Raw genomic sequence first — 12804 nt, forward strand, 5'->3', positions numbered from 1 at the left:
GGAAAGACCGATTCTTCACCAAAATGCCTCCTTACGGACCTCCTTTTATACGGTACTCTAAGGGGTCAAAAATCTCCTGGTCAAAGAGCTCTTCAGGTCCCTCCTGATTATTCCAATAACATTTTCTCCACTTGTATGCACTTACTATCTTCTTCTTGCCTACTGTGAAGGGGACTTATTTTCTCTTTCCTTCACTGTTGAGTGTGGCATTTTGGAACATAAAGCATTTTCTTGCACAGTGTGGACATCTGCAAAGAGGACAATGCATGGAGCATATGGATCCTTTTCAGTCTTCTTTTTGCAGCATTAAAGGCAGTTCATAAAAGGAGAATATTGATGTGATGGAAAGCTGAAAATCCAGTTAGGAATTACTAGTAAAACACTGATCAAAAGTATATTTTTGGAAAGGGTTTCCACTCAAAATAATGAAGATAAAGCAGAGGTTAGTGTTTAGGGATTGTGTTTAAAGGAGCCAGAAAATAATACTTTGGTAGCTGCTTCTCCTGGGTGTGATGGGATATTGGTGATGATGATCATGCCGATTTTCAGCCTCTTGTTGATACTGTTTTTATTGTTACATTAGCATTCTTTATTCTTTTTTCTTTAAATATTCACGTTGCTGACTTTGTAAAGGCATTAACAAACTTTGTAGAGAAAAAAATAATAACTCAGCTAGTTTAGCAAAGAGAAAATTACTTTCATCTCTAAATGTCTTCCCATGAGAACAGGTTTTGTTATTTTATTTTGTTTGGCTCTAGGGTCCAGCAGGGCTATTCAACACTTACGAACATCACTGAATAGTATTGCTATACAGTGTCCTGTTTGCCTGGATAATGTTTTCTTTGGTCTCAATAACAGATTTAATACAGTGATAGAAACGTCAATTGACTATGATTGTTGTTGATTGTATCTCTTTATTTTGTGCTTGATATTTGCAAGTTAGTTATCTTGAATTGCTTCGTGCTCAGTACTCATTGCCTGTCAACACGTGTTTCACACCTTACAATGCTTATGTGGCGGGCTTTCTCAAAGCTGTAAATTCAATGTTAAAACAGGATTTTAACAATAAGAAGAAAATATTTTTAGTTCTTAGTACCACACCTCTAGTGACCTGTGATTTCCACACATGCATTTTTTATATCAAAGAGCACTCCATCCTGGAGGTCTCCCAGTCTGGATTCCGCAGCAACCACAGCACCAAGACCGCCCTCCTCACCGCCACCGACGACATCCCCATGCTACTGGATCAGGGACACACTGCGGCCCCCATCCTTCTAGACCTCTCCGCTGCCTTCGACACCGTCTCACATAGCACGCTTGCAGCTAGACTTCACGACGCGGGAAAACAAGGAGCCGCCCTCGACTGGATCCAATCCTTCATCTCCAGCAGAACCCAGAGGATTCGACTCCTCCCTTCCTCTCCAAACCCACGGAAATCAACTGCGGAGTACCCCAGGGATCATCACTCAGCCCCACTCTCTTCAACATCTACATGGCCCCTCTCGCCGCCATCGTCAGACAGCATGGGCTCAGCATTGTATCCTACACCGACGACACCCAGCTCATCCTCTCACTCACGAAGAACCCCGAAGACACCAGACTCTGCTTCCAGGAAGGAATGAAGAACGTGGCAGCCTGGGTGAGTGACAGCTGCTTGAAGCTCAACTCAGAGAAGACCATGGTCCTCATCCTCGGACCCTGCACCTCCGCCTGGGACAACACCTGGTGGCTTGCCGCCCTCGGGAGCCCACCCCCCCCTACAGACCACGCCCGGAACCTCAGCATCATCCTTGACTCCTTCCTCTCCATGAACCGCCAGATAAACGCCGTCGCCTCCACCAGTTTCAACTCCCTTCGCATCCTCCACAAAACCCTCAAATGGATCCCCCCAGACTGCAGGAGGACCGTCACCCAAGCACTCATAAATAGCAGACTGGACTACGGCAACGCCCTCTACGCCGGAATCAACAAAACTCTTCTACACAAACTCTAAACCATCTAGAACTCCGCAGCCAGACTCGTCCTCGGGACGGAGGCCTCCACTGACTCCCCGTCGAGAAGAGGGTCACCTTCAAACTCCTAACCCATGCCTACAAATCCCTCAACAACATCGGACTCAAATACCTCAACGAGAGAGTATCCTTCCACATACCCAAGAGGAACCTCCGCTCCACCGACCTCGCCCTGGCAGAGGTCCCCCGCATCCGCAGAAACAGAACCGGCGGGAGAGCTTTCTCCTACATCGCAGCCAAAACCGGAATGAGCTCCTGGTGAAAATCAGACACTCCCTGACCCTGCACACGTTGAGGAAGGACCTCAAGACCTGACTCTTTGACTGATCCGGAGCCGCCGCCCCCATCCCCTTGGGCCCTCACGGGTGAGTAGCGCGCTATATAAGCCCCTGATTGATTGATTGATTGATTGAAGGTGCACAAAAGGGAAGTGTATGAAAATAGTTTACTCAGGAGGTTATAGAAGACTTGAAGAGCTAATATCATGAACATATGTAGCTGGTACTGTACTGGAGAATGGAAGCAGAGAGACAAAGGAATGTGCCATAAATAGAAAAGGAAAATTCTGAAATTAAATATAGAGAAGATAAATAGTTTACTATTCACCATGTGAAATTGCATTCATTTGCCACGGAAAGGGTTTTTTTTTTTTTACCTCTTTGTGAAGTCCTTTTGGTTGTGATAAGTCCTTGGTCATTCAGTCAAAGAATAGCAAATTTAAAAATTAAGAGGTATTTTTCCACCAACAGACACAACGTCGCAAGATCAAATCAAAAGATGGGAAGACAATTTACGATCTGCCTCCAATAATATGATCAGGCAAATAATTGATATTGCACAAGAAGAGTAAGAAAAATATAAAGAGGAAGTGGACTCACTAGCAAAACTAATAGACCAAGCAAATTGGGACAATACTACAAAAAACAGAACTACGAGATCTTAATAAAGTTATTGATAATCAAAATGAAGTTCAGAAAATTTCGGAGAGACCAGGTAAATTATCAACTAGGCAGGATGTATACAACTGCCAAGAAATATGATAACATCAAATCATCTAATACACAACCAGGACCTTCAAATACCTCAGACACCTTCATAGCCTCAAATGAAGAATCACTGAGAGGAGACATGACACTTACCTCTGAAAAAACAAGTGTTTATTTTTCGAAGATGTCAGAAGCACAGACTAGGAAACTTAGGAGCACAAGATGCAAGAACCCGACCTCCAAATACAAGACTGGACTCAACATCAGGGGACCAAACCAGGGCACAGAAGAAGGAACTCACCAGAAACTAGGACACGTCAACAAGCTAGTGTATAACTTATCACAACAGGACCTTGCCAGTACAATACTTGAAGTATTTGAAAAGGGTCTCTCGTACTGCCCAACAGCTAACTAGAATCTCACAACTACAAACATTGAATTATTCACATTGATAAGAAAACGTAAAATATTTTTTTCTGAAAAACCTAGAATGAGACCTAGATTTCAAGAAGAACCGGTCACAAGTGAACTTACGGTACAAGACCTGGAGGATATTCACCTTTTAGCAAATTTATCCAACACTAGTACAACAGATCCAACCATTGATCTCAGGACACTGGCAGCAGAACTGGAAATAAATACTTCACATGCAAGGGAAAATGAAAAAAAATCCAAAATCAACATTCACATCAATTCTATCCTTAGGAAATACATTAGACCTCTTTTACATGGTAGTCTCAAAGGATCTTGAGAGTGAATATGAAAAATACAAAGCAAGAACAAATACCTCCTGACTAACATCATGCAGAGTAAAAAAGCAGGCATTACAAGATCAGGACAGGATCTGATAATAAAAGAAGCAGATAAAGGAGGCAATATTGTTATCTTGAATACAGATGATTACCTCAAAGGAATTGGCCAACAACTAGGAGACACAATGTGCTAACAAAAATGATCACATAACCCCACCTAGGAAATACAAAAGAACTTGTCAGAACTCTTGAACAAATGGCACAACAAGGGGCTAGTAAGCCCGTAAATAATATTTGTACATAAAATCCAGTAATGGCTACTCTTTACGTATTAACAAAAATACATAAACCTGGTTTCCCACCAAAGGGATGCCCTATTGTGGCAGGCCTACTCATTGTGTTCTGGACTTGGAGAATACATAGATAATGTGCTACAACCATTCATGAAGAGCCTTCCCTAATTTATAAGGGACACAAAAGACATACTACTCAAACTGAACAATACTGACTGGCAATTAGACTGCATACTGGGGACAATAGATTAAGTCAGCCTATATACATCGATTAAACATCCTAACGTACTGGAAGCAGTAAGAAAAGCTCTCTCAAGCAGGTCAGTACACCTATCAGAGAGGAACCAGATGATTTTTGGATTTCTGTCTACGCAATAACTTCTTCACATATAATGGCTCTCTCTACCTAAAAACCCAACGGACCGCAATGGGGGCCAAATTTGCTCCCCCCGTATGCTTACCTCTTTATAGGGGAAATAGATAAACATTGGTTATGGCACGATAAGTATGGAAGATTCAGTAACAACATCATCTGATGGTCTAGATTGATGACATACTGATGATTTGGCAAGGTCCGCAGACTACCTTGAATTAATACATATCGTAACTCCCTCCAAACAAATGGGTAATACAAGTGACATCCTCGATCTCCAAAGAGGAAATGGCATTTCTAGACCTAATACTCTACATTGAAAACAACAAACTACTCAGTAAACTTCATAGAAAGACATCAGCAGCAAATTCTGTCCTACATGCATCTAGTTGTCACCCCAAAACCACTATATACAACATACCAAAAAGAGGTTCAGGTTCAGAAACAAGTTTATTTAGACATTTGTCCATAAAACATTCTAAAAGAAAAAAAAAGACTAGAAAATTAAAACATTAAAACAGTTAAAAACATTTAAAAGGATCCCCCTCCTAGCTACACTATCCCCCTACACTACATTTCATGATTAAGATTTTGTTTTACAGATCGTAGAAACCAGGCAATTGCAACTTTCACATCGAGATGACGCATTTCAGACAATAACTCAACAGTTTTATACCTATGGAGAGCATCATATTTAAAAAACAAAGGTCTTAAAAACTTTATTCTATTTGCAAGATGAAAGGTACAGTCCATAAGAATATGCATAAGGGTACTTTTAACTTTCAGAGGACAGGACCACTATGACTCTGTACCCTGATTCTGTGTGGGCGGGAAGAGTAGATTGGGTTGCATCCCTCCCTGGCCCTTAAAATTTCATTCCTCAATCCTCGGTCTTGAAGCCGTGATAGATAGGGAAAAACAGTATCCTGGCCCAATGTAGCAATCAAGAAGCTAATGGATAATCTCTTCTTTAGATACAGCAGGTCGATAGATTCTGAAGCCGTAGAAGCTGATTTCCTCAGTGCTCGTTTGCCTGGAACTGGGAGCCAAGATGTGACTGTACCACTATTTACATGAAGGTTCTTTAGTGCAATTATTCTAATTCTTACGGCCTTTGCTCACATCCTCTCACTGCTTTGGATCTCTTCCCAACACAATTTGGAGACTTTGACCACCTCATCATCCTCCGACAATGTGTTAAAATATCTTAGTGCCCGGGTAGAGGCCACCATACTCCAAGAGACCAAATTGCACTCTCTCCTTATGGCCTGAACCATTGTGCCTTCTGGGAGAGATAAAAGTCTTTTGAGCACCACCCCTTCCAGTCTCTCCCATTCATAAGTTGGGTCGAGGGAAAAAACCTCTCCCCCATACAGGCCTAACGGGTGTATCTTCCCTTCATAAGCCTTCAGTAATGGGATATGAGATAGCCCTCCAAACCTACCATTGAATCTTGACAGACAACTGGCCTGCAATAGGGCTTTCTGCTATGTGGCATCCCAATGCGCTCCCCAATTAAAATTCCTCCTAAAAATTAAACACAGGTATTTATATTGATCAGCTTGCTCCACCACTTGCGTACCTAAATTCCAAGAAAAACTCTGTACTTTTTTTTAAAGATCATAATCTTGGTCTTTTACAGATTGATACAGAGCTGGTTCTGCTTGCTATAGTTTGCCAGGGCATTTAGTTTCCTCTGCAAACCTATAGGGTTATAATCCAATAGCACCAAATCGTCTGCATACAGCAGACAAGCAATATGCTGGTTCCCTATTTTTGGCGAAAGGGACTCCGATTGGGAAATAAAGGTAGGGAGGTCGGCCAGAAATAAACTAAAATGCATGGGTGCTAAAACGCATCCCTGGCGCAGGCCATTGTGCAAAGATTGGAGTGCCCCAAGAAGATTTGGTGGTAGGTTCCAGGAGGCAAGTTTTTCCCACAGAGTATCCCTATCCACAGAATCAAAGGCTGTCCGGAAATCTACAAAACAACAGCACAGCCTTTGATTTTCCTCCAGAGCCTTTCGAATAATGGCCCACAGAGCAAAACAGTGGTCTGTAGTGGAATGACCCTCATGGAAGCCCCCTTGTTCTATTGGAATTAGCTTAGTTTCAATTGTCCAATCTTCAAATTTAGCTAAGATGATCTTAGAAAATATTTTTAAAGAGATATATTAAAAAATATATATATTTTTATTTGCATTTTCAACCAATACAAAACAACGAACATGTCACAAGTAGTCATTCTCGTGCCCGAATACCCCCTACCCACAACCCACAGCAGCATTTCCATGTCATGTACCCAAATGAGATCCGGCTCTTCCACAGGTGACACATTTGGTAAACTGCTTCCCCCCCCACTGAAACTCTGCCAGGGTCTAAAACACATGCCCAGTAACACTCCATCTCGGCGCACATTAAAATTCAAAAGGATCCATATTGTGCTAGTCAGGTTCCAAACCCCCATCCAGTCAATGATACTTTCTCCATTTCCCCCATATTCTACGGAACGTCCGGGGGCATCCTCTCGCTTTGTATGTGACCCTTTCTGCCGCCATATGCATGTCCATTCCTCTCCTCCATTCTCCTAATTGATGGGGTAGTAATGCCCCCCATGCGCGTGTCACGTCTCTTTTCGCCAGCACTAATGGCAATAATGCAAAAATAAGTTGTGGGCGGCTCAAGTCAATGTCATGGGATATCCCCAGCAAGATGAAATTAGGGTCTAGGGGAAGAGTGGCCTCCAGCACCTTACTCAACTCTCCCAGTATTTGTGTCCAGTATGTGTGTATGGCAGGGCAGTCCCAGATGATATGGTAGAAGTCCCCCTGCGGATGTCTGCATCGCAGATAGTTTGAATCACTGGCCCGGCCTATTCGGTGGAGTCGAACCCTGTTGAAATATACCGTGTAATATTTTGTATTGGATGAGTCGCAGGCAGGATTTAATCGCCACTTCCCTATGATGCATCCCAATCCACTGTGTCCATCGTGCCCAAGTTCTGCTCCCATGTTTCTTTCAGTTGCCCCAGTCTGTCTGACATGTTATTGTTCAAGGTACTATACATTAGAGAGACTGTCTTGTTGGCTACCTGCTCTTGCAATAGGCGACCCTCTAACGGGGCATATTCCGGCAGGAGAGCGGAGAGCAAGCTCTCGGCCCTCCATGCATGTCTCAATTGCGTGTATTTATCCAATGCCAAAGTCCTGAAGGATTTAAGTTCCCCCTTTGCCACCACATCCCCCAACGTAGAGATTCCGATGTCATCCCAGCCCCCAAAGCCCTTGAGTTTGTGGCGTTCCCTCAACCAGGTACAGTTCCATATCGGTGTCTGTTTTGTCAGTTTACGTGTCCAACCCAATATCTTGGTCGCCCTATCCCAGACCCCAACGGTTATTTGCGTGGCCGGAAGTAGGCGTCTCCTACCTGGACCCCGTATAAGTAAAATAGGCAGGAGCGACGTGCCATGGTGTTCCTTTCTAATCTGTAGGTGGGGTGATCAGCCGGGGCATGGAGCCATTCATTTATCAGCTCCAGATGCTCTGCCCAGTAGTAGGCCTTGATGTCCGGCAGGGATATCCCTCCATTATACTGGTTTTGCTGCAACGTACTCAGGGCAATCCGTGGTTGTTTCCCCAGCCACAGAAGGGAGCGCATTTCTGCATCAATCGCCCGAAACATCGGTCGAGGAAGAGGGAAATATTCATTTTGGAGGGCATACAAAAAGCAGGCCAATGTAATCATTTTAAACATTGCGTCTCGGCCAAGTATCGTAAGGGGGAGGGCTTTCCATCGTAGGGCGTCTGCTGAAAAATTCGTTATGACTCGCTGAATATTTTTTTGGTAGGAGAGATTTCTATCTGTGGTTAGGTAGATCCCCAGATACGTGAATCCCGTCTGCTTGACCTGGAGAGCCCCTGGGAGAAGGGACCACGTCTCCTCAGGTCGTGGGCTATACCGGACCGATTTATGCCAGTTAATCGCATGTTATGTTATGTTATAAGTTGTCATCTCGGCACACTGACATGTGGGTGGGGGGGGGATGTATTCGTTCAGGGGAGGGTTTGGGAACAGCGCATTGGTAGGTGGAAGTGGCCCAGATTGTACTTGGACGTGGTTTTATATGCGGATGGCGGCCACTGGCCAGATGAACATTGTGGATGTCAACTGTGTCTGAGTAATGCAATAAAAATTGTTTTTGCAAAAAAAAAAAATGTTATGTTATGTTATGTTATGTTAATGGAATTTGTAAAGCGCACTGTTACCGTTAGGTGTCCTGGCGCTAAAGAGCATTGCCAACTGGTCCAGAGGGTGAAATCGTGAGTAAGAGGTCGTGAAGTCATGATTAAGGGGGTAGTTAGGAGAAAAGCCAGGTCTTAAGACCCCTCCTGAACTCAAGGAGGCCTGAGGCCTCTCTCAGCTGCGGGGGGAGGTTATTCCAAAGTTTAGCAGCACAGTAGAAGAAACTACTGCCCCCCCCAACTGGCTGTTTTAACACATTGAACTTGTACCTGTCTTGCTGAGGCTGAGCGAAGAACCCTGGATGGAGAGTACCAACGTATATGTTTCCTCATAAAATCAGGCCCACTTCCTTCCAGAGCTTTAAAAACAATGCAAAGGGCCTTGAATTCAATCCGCTGTCTTATGGGTAACCAATGGAGGTCACTAAGTCCCTTTCTTATGGATACAAACTTCGGAATGCCCAGAAGAAGTCTGCCGGCAGCATTCTGTGCCGTCTGTAGTCGACTGAGTTGCCTTTTGTGTATATTAATGTACAGAGCATTGCAGTAGTCTAGGCGGGACTTGACCAATGCCGTTACTACTGTACTAAGACAGTCATCCGAAAGAAAACGTTTAATTTTCCTCATTATCCTGAGTATGAAAAAACAGGATGATACCACCTTGCTAATTTGGTCAACAAAGGACAGTCTGGAGTCGATCATAATTCCCAAATTTTTTGCCTTATCAGTAGGAATTGGAAGTGAACTCAGAGATTGGGGCCACCAGCTGGGTGACCAGTGATTTGAGGGATTACCAAGAATAATCACCTCAGTTTTTTCAGCGTTAAGGTTCAAGCAATTGGCTGTCATCCAATCGGCAATGGATTGCATGCAATTGTAACAGTTCTGACCAGCCACCTCCTCTTTGCCTTTTTGAATAGACATCACTATTTGGGAGTCATCGGCATAAGATGTAGGTTGGAATCCGAAGGAGCGGATAAGCGCTGCCAAAGGAGAAACGTATACATTAAAAAGCGTAGGGCTGAGTGCCGAGCCCTGAGGAACCCCGCAGGGCAGAGAAAAAGATTTGGAGCTGTCTGTGCCAATGTCAACAGTCTGGAGTCTGTCTGAGAGAAAGGATTTTAAAAGGGCAAGGGCCTTCCCAGCGACCCCTATCCTATTTAATCAGTCCAGTAACACATCATGGTGTACCGTGTCGAAGGCCGCGGACAGGTCCAACATGATCAGAATGGCCGAACCGCCATGATCTAATGTTTCTCTAATCTCTTCCGTAGATTTGATTAAAGCGAGCTCCGTGCTGTGCTCAGCACGGAATCCAAACTGAGAAGAATCCAGAAGTTCAATGTCTTTAATGAATGCACTCAGCTGTCTGTTCATCTCTCTTTCAATTAGCTTGGCAGGTAATGGGAGTCGAGAGATGGGCCTGTAATTATTCGGCACTTTGGGATCCAGGTTTGCCTTCTTAAGAAGGGGGAGAATAGAGGCATGTGTCCAAATTTTAGGAAACAGGGCGTTTTTAAATATGTTATTAAAAATGGGGTTAAGAGCAGCTCCAATAGTGTTGGAAACAAGTTTGACTATAGGTGCCGGACAAGGATCTAAAGGAGAGCCAGATTAAATAACCTGCAAAAGTTTTATAGTATCTTCGACACTCATATTCTCAAAATGATTCATCAGAGACAGTAGCTTTGTATCAGCGGGGTAGTTCCTGGCCTCTTTAGTTGAATCTTCTGCCTGTGAATTACTAAAGGAAGAAAAGATAGAGCCCACATTTTCTTGAAAGGCAGAAGCCAGGAGTTCACAAAATTCCGGGTTGCCGTTTGATTTGGCCAGGACCGGAGTTGTAAATTTTAGGACTGTGCTGAATAGTTCTTTTATAGAAGATTTTGCATTATTGATCTGCTCGCCATAGAACAGCTTTTTAGCTACCGTAAGCAATTTTTTGTAGCTGTGAAGGCAGTCTCTGTAGAGTTTTTTTTAGAGGAAGAGGAATATTCCTTCCTCCATAGACGTTCAAGGTGTTTACATTCAATTTTTTTACGTTTAAGACTCTCATTGTACCAAGGAGCAGAAGGTACTGTTCTCCTAGAGGTACAAACTTTGATAGGAACCTCCTTATTGCAGGCCGAAGCTAACCAGTCTGTGTACTCCGCAGCGGCCTCATCAGCTGAAGGAGGCCAAACCTTCAGAGTAGACTTTAGATGGTTTTCAAATATGTTATGATAAATTATTGCCAATCCTCCCCCTTTCCTTCCCAGTCTGTCAATCGTGTAGCAAAGATATCCAGGTGGCAGCGCATTAACAAGGTCAGGGCCAGACGCTTCATCTGACCAGGATTCCGTGATAAAGGCTATTTTGATGGCGTGTTGCTCAATTAGTAATGCACATTCATCACTATGTTTGATAAGCGACCTGGCATTAAGAAGCAATGCTTTAATAGGTAGTGAAGCATTCTTGTCTTTAACCTTAAGTTTAGATATGTTAGCATCTTCTAAGGAAATACTTGGAAGTTTATCAGAGCACCTTGTACACAGGGCAAGGACTCCTGTTAAGAGTGTCTCAGGACATGTTCTAGGGCAGCACATGTTGCCGCTATTCGGATCTAACCGAAGGAGAGCCTCTCTAGAATACCTGATGGAGCCTAAGGTGGTTGAGCCAGGGCACATGCCCTAAGCCCAGACCGAGCGCGGACGGGCGCAGACGGGCTTGCCATAGGCGCGCCCGCGGTCGCATCAGCGCGATAGAAAAGAAGGGCTTAGCCCGAGAAGGAGCCATACCTGCCCAGGAGCCTGAACAGTGCGGGCACCGTGACAGCCGGTTGGGTAACATACAACAGGATGTCGTCCGCATATAGTGAAATCATTTCTTCCTCTAAATCAGTCTGTGCAATTTGGAACCCCCGTATCTCCTTTGTCTGTCTGACCGCACAGGCCACTATTTCAATGGTGAGGGCGAATAGCAGGGGGGACAGACGGCACCCCTGTCGGGTTCCCCTTCTAATAGCGAAGTCCTCAGATAACAGCCCATTTGCTTTAACTTGGGCTCTTGGGTCCGCATATAGGAGTCCCACCCATTGTCTGAATTTGGGGCCGCCTCTAAAAAGGGCCAGTGGACAGCGTTGAACGCTTTTTCCGCGTCCAAAGAGAGGGACATGTGTGGATCATCCCAGTCCTGTACCACCATAAGCCAGTTGTGGGTCCGCCGTAGGTTCTGTCTGGTCGCCTGATCTGGTAAGAAGCCTGTCTGATCTCGGTGCACCTGGTCCGAGATTACTTGGCGTAAACGGAGGGCCAGTATCGTCGCCAGGAGTTTAACCTCTATGTTGAGGAGGAAGATTGGGCGATAAGACGCACAATCCTCGGGGGGCTTTCCTGGTTTATGGATGGGGATGATCGTGGCCAGTCTAAGATCCAGCGGTAGGATACCCTCTTGAGCCACGTCCCTGAACAGTGCTACCAAGTGCACCACCAGGAGGTCTGCCCCTTTTTTAATAAAATTCCGCTGGGAGTCCATTCGGGCCTGAGGACCTCCCAGGGCGCAATTTAGTTATTGCCTCTTTAAGTTCGGTCACTGATATGTCTGCTTCAAGTTCCTCCCTATCCTCAGCCGCTAAGCTCAGGGTTTGAATTGTGGCTAGATATGCTAGAATCTCCGCCGGGGGACCCAGTTCCCTGGCCTCATAGAAATCCTTAAAATAGGAGGCAAATGTCTATACTATTTGTGCATCTCCCTTTTGCGTCTGCCCCTGGTGGTCCACTATGCTCTCTATCCAGCGGGCGTCCAATTCCTTATGGCAGAGCCAGGCAAGGAGCTTACCAGATTTATCCCCAATGTCATATAATCTATGAAGGGTCGCCTGCGCCTGAGTTTTAGCCTCTTCCGTTACTAGGGCTCTATAGCGCTGTTGTGTGTCAGTCAGGAGCCGGAGTACCTGTGGGTCACGTCCCACAAGATAGCGTTGTTCCAGCGCGAAAATTTGGGTTTCCAAAATTGTGAGCTCCTCTTGTGCTTTCCGCTTCTCCCAAGTTATTCGGTTTTGGGCCCTATCCCGGAGCACAGTCTTATAGGCTTCCCAAACTATAACTCCCGATTGCACCAAACCTACATTTTCCGCAAAAATACACTGTCGTGTCGGCCCGAAGACCCCG

At 44.8% G+C, this 12804-nt stretch overlaps 1 protein-coding gene across 2 annotated transcripts in view; it reads right to left on the bottom strand.

Annotated features, from left to right (window-relative positions):
* The window catches only part of MCMDC2 (minichromosome maintenance domain containing 2), a 1176074-nt gene that overhangs the window by 1116047 nt on the left and 47223 nt on the right, over positions 1 to 12804 (bottom strand). The window lies entirely within an intron of this gene.

This window comes from Triturus cristatus, chromosome 5_1 (genome assembly GCF_964204655.1).
Source record: "Triturus cristatus chromosome 5_1, aTriCri1.1, whole genome shotgun sequence".
Classification (NCBI taxonomy): domain Eukaryota; kingdom Metazoa; phylum Chordata; class Amphibia; order Caudata; family Salamandridae; genus Triturus; species Triturus cristatus.